At 44.4% G+C, this 4,906-nt stretch overlaps 1 pseudogene; it reads right to left on the bottom strand.

The window, feature by feature from the left end:
• Positions 1-2,401: 2,401 nt before the first annotated feature.
• On the bottom strand, positions 2,402-3,613 carry LOC125407710 (glyceraldehyde-3-phosphate dehydrogenase pseudogene; annotated as a pseudogene).
• Between the last annotated feature and the right edge of the window lie 1,293 nt (positions 3,614-4,906).

Raw genomic sequence — 4,906 nt, 5'->3', positions numbered from 1 at the left:
GCCGTCTTTTCTTTTTCCCTTTGTAAATATTGTTTGTGTGCAGTATCATCTTCAGTATTTAGAACTGTCAGTAGACCTCACGACAACAGTAAACAATTTTCTTCTTACCTTTCCAGCAAAGGAAAGTACAGGGAACATCCCCAGGCTGTTCTGGTCATTATCTCTGCCGCTGGCTTGTTGTTCCACATCCTTCTCACTGAAGACAGTTTAAAGTCATGGAGGTTGGGGGGGGGTCCAGGTCTCTGTATTTATCTTCTTGAAGATAATTATACTACAGGGCATTTTTATAATGCCCCATGGAGTGTCTAACACCCAGCCAGAATGATGCCAGAGCCGTGTGTGTGTGTGTGTGTAATCAAAGGTTGCTCTTAGGCACCACTCACTTTTTTTTTTTTGAAACAGGGTCATGTACAGGCCTGGAGCTCAACAAGTAGATTAGTTTGGTGGGTCAGGAAGCCCCAGGGATTCATTTGTTTCCAGTTTTCTAGCTCTGGGATTACAAACACATGCCACCACATCTGGCTTCCTTCATTCCTTCCTTTCTTCCTTTCTTCCTTCCTTTCTTTTTTTGAGACAAGATTTCTCTGTATAGCCCTTGGGCTGTCCTGGAACTCAATCTACAGACCAGGCAGGCTGGCCTTAAACTCAGTGATCTGCCTGCCTCTGCCTCCTAAGTGCTGTGATTTAAGGTGTGTGCCATCACCCTATCTGGCCCACATCTAGTTTCTTATGTGGGTTTTAAGTGTCGAACTCAAATCCATGCAAGCGCTTTACCTGCTGAGCTGTCTCAGTTTCATTTCCTTTGCTGTGATACAACACCCTGTGACCTCAATCACTATGCTGGTCTGGGATTACTTAGAGTCTGAACCTGGAGGTTTAACCAGAACTTCAGATCAATGCTTCACTCAACCCTCATCAGAGAAGCTTCGCTCTGCGGTAGATGGCAATTAACACAGAAACCTACAATTGCACAGTTTGCAGAGAAAAAGAAAGTGGTGGATATTCAGCTCTGAATGGGATATCTTTATCATACCTCACCCCTCAAGGCTCAGGAATCTATGCAAAAGAGGGGCCAGAAAGATTCTAAGAGCCGGAGGTGGTGGATCCCTTCAAAGAAAGTATCTTGTTTTCCAAACATAATGGAGCAGACACACACACATATAAACTCAAAGAAACTGTGACAGTGAGACAAGTTGGACAGAATTCAGCATGAAAGAAAGGAAGTGGGCACAAAGTGCAACCCCTAACCAAGGCGTTATTATCAATTGATAGCTTCTAGGAGAGGGAAAAAATCTGTTCAATGGAGTGACTCCAACAGTATCAACCACACTTGAGAGCATGTCCATGCTCATGTGTAGTTAGCCATTATAATTTATTATTTTTAGAACTCAAAATCGATTTTTTCATACTATATACTCTGATGACGACTGCCCCCCAACTCTTTCCATTTCCTCCCTACCTTCTCACACATCCAAATTCATCCCCTGTCTTGCTCTTTCTCATCAGAAAACAAACAGGCATCTAAAAATGATAATGATAATAAGATAAGATGATAAATCAGAATAGGACAAAACAAACAAATGAGCCAAAAAGAGCCAAATAAGACCACAAAAAACACACAAAGATGCAGAGACATACATATTTGCATACACAGAAATCTCATAAAAACACAGAACTGAAAAATACCATATAAAAACAATTGACCTGTAAGGTTAAAAAAATGCCCAGACAAAGCATTATGAGACAAACAACAAACAAAACAAAACAAAACAAAACAAAACAACAACAGACCCCAAAACCTACAAAAATACCGTACCGTTGAGTTCATTTCATGTTGCCCATCTACTACTAGGTATGGGGCTGCCATTAAGTGTGGTTTGTGTACCCAGTGAGACCCATTAGAAAAAACTAATTTTCCTTTTTTGAGAGGATGTTAATTGGATATAACTTCTAGATTAGGGGTAGGAGCTTGTGTCCATTTTCCCTCTCAAAGCTTAGACTCCGGAAGGCTCTGTGCATCACAGTGTCACAGTCTCCCTGATTTCATTTATGCATCAGTCCTATTATGGTTAGAAGGTCTTGTTTCCTTCCGTTCCCATTGGCTCTTGATACTTTTCATGCCTTCTCATCCACAGAGTTCCCTGAGATCTGAGAGGAGGGATTTGATGGAGACATCCCATTTAGGACTGAATGTTCCAAGGTTTCTCACTCTCCGAATATTGTTGGGCTGTGGGTCTCTGTATTAGTTCCCGTCTGCTACAGGAGGAAGCATCTCTGATGATGGCTGAATAAGACACTGATCTATGCATATAATAGAATGCCATTAGGACTCATTTTATTGCTATGTTCCTTTAACACAGTGATCCTCAACCTTTCTAATGCTATTGCTTTTTTTTTGAGGGGATGCAGTGAACTTTATTGATGGTATTCAAGAGAGTAGGGCTCCCTAAGCCCCTCCTGCTATCTGGGGGTCTGGGATGGAAACTGTGAGGGAGAGCTCAGTGTCAAGGGTTGAGTTAGGACAGGGACTGCTCAGCAGCCGAGGGCTTCTCTCTTGCTGTGTCCTTGCTGGGGTGGGTGGTCTAGGGCGGGCTTCTTACTCCTTGGAGGCCATGTAGGCCATGAGGTCCACCACTCTGTTGCTGTAGCCGAACTCATTGTCGTACCAGGAAATGAGCTTTACAAAGTTGTCATTGAGAGCGATGCCAGCCCCAGCATCAAAGGTGGAAGAGTGGGAGTCACTGTTAAAGTCGCAGGAGACAACCTGGTCCTCAGTGTAGCCCAGGATGCCCTTTAGTGGGCCCTCGGATGCCTGCTTCACCACCTTCTTGATGTCGTCATACTTGGCAGCTTTCTCCAGGCGGCATGTCAGATCCACGACGGACACGTTGGGGGTAGGAACACGGAAGGCCATGACCGTGAGCTTCCCGTTCAGCTCTGGGATGACTTTGCCCACAGCCTTGGCAGCGCCAGTGGATGCAGGGATGATGTTCTGGGCAGCGCCACGGCCGTCTCGCCACAGCTTCCCAGAGGGGCCGTCCACAGTCTTCTGGGTGGCCGTGATGGCATGGACTGTGGTCATGAGTCCTTCCACGATGCCAAAGTTGTCATGGATGACCTTGGCCAAGGGGGCTAAGCAGTTGGTGGTGCAGGAAGCATTGCTGACAATCTTGAGGGAATTGTCATACTTGTCATGGTTCACACCCATCACAAACATGGGGGCATCCGCAGAAGGGGCGGAGATGATGACCCTTTTGACCCCACCCTTCAAGTGGGCCCCAGCCTTCTTCATGGTGGTGAAGACACCGGTCGATTCCACAACATACTCGGCACCGGCATCACCCCATTTGATGTTGGCGGGATCTCGCTCCTGGAAGATGGTGATGGCCTTCCCGTTGATGACAAGCTTCCCATTCTCAGCTTTAACTGTGCCTTTGAACTTGCCATGGGTGGAGTCATACTGGAACATGTAGACCATGTAGTTGAGGTCGATGAAGGGGTCATTGATGGCAACAACGTTCACTTTGCCAGAAGTGAAGGCAGCCCTGGTAACCAGGCGTCCAATACGGCCAAATCCGTTCACTCCAACCTTCACCATTGTGTCTCTGGAACAAGGCTGGCACTGCGTGAAAAGAAGCGGCGGTCTCTAGAACAGGGAGGAGCAGAGAGCCATGCTATTGCTTTTTAATATAGTTCCTCATGTTTGGTGGTCCCCAACCATAAAATTGTTTTGTTGCTACTTTATAACTGTAATCTTGCTGTTATGAATCATAATGTAAATATCTGATATGAAGGATATCTGATTGGTGACCCCAAAGGAGTCACAACCCACAGGCTGAGAACCACTGTTTAGTAGAACAGTAGTATTTGGTTTTCCCCTAGATCCATGGCTTATCTAGTCTCAGATTCTTGGACACCCAAGCAGTGTCAAGCATGGATTCCATTTCACGGAATGTGCCTTAAATCTAATCAGATATTGGTTGGCTATTGTCTTATTATTGCACTACTGCATCTTGCAGGAAGGTCACTGTTGTAGATTGAAAGGTTTATAACTTGGTAAGTGTTTACCTTTTCCCACTGGTAGCATGCAGAGTACCTTCTAGTATCATGAACGCTTGTCAGTATGGGTGAAGGCTCTATGTCTGCATCAGCTCGAACTTTTCATATTAAATAAGCTCTATAAGTGTTGTCTTCAGCAATATGGCCTTACCTTCAGTTTGTGGAGATCAACCAATAGCCTTGGCAATAGCCTGAGTTGTTTGAGAATGTTCATGGGCCCCTTTGGCCAACAAGCCAAATCATATGTAACCCATCCCTATCACTGGAAGTTTGACTTACGACTTTGTGTCCCCCATTATTTGGTGATTCTATTTGGATCACCATCATATATGTATATATTTTAAGAAGCTTCTACTGTAATAGGTTTGCATACTACCATTGAAATGGCCCTTAATTTTATTTGTCTTTTCCCACATTCCCTCCCTAATCCACTTCTCCCCTCTTTCTCCTGACTTGATTCTTCCATTCTAGCCCCCAGCCATCCATGTCTCTTGTATTTCCTTTTTCTAACTAGATCCATGTGTCCCTCCTAGTCCCTTACTCTATACCTACTGTCTGTGGTTCTACAGAGTGTAGCTTGTTATCATTGACTTCACAGCTAATATCCACATATAAGCAAACACATACTGTATTTATCTTTCTGAGTCAGGGATACCTCATTCAGGATGACTTTTTCCTAGTTCTATCCATTCATCTGCCAATTTCACATGTTTTAACTTTGGAGTAATGCTCCATTGTGTAAATGTACCAAATTTTCTTTATCCATTAATCCATTGACAGATATCTAGGTTGTTTCCAGTTTCCGACTGTCACGAATAGAGCAGCACTGAACATGGGTGAGCAAATG

The sequence above is a fragment of the Myodes glareolus genome, chromosome X (genome assembly GCF_982192425.1).
Source record: "Myodes glareolus chromosome X, mMyoGla1.1, whole genome shotgun sequence".
NCBI classification, from domain to species: Eukaryota; Metazoa; Chordata; class Mammalia; order Rodentia; family Cricetidae; genus Myodes; species Myodes glareolus.
This window is presented reverse-complemented; position numbering and strand designations above follow the sequence as displayed.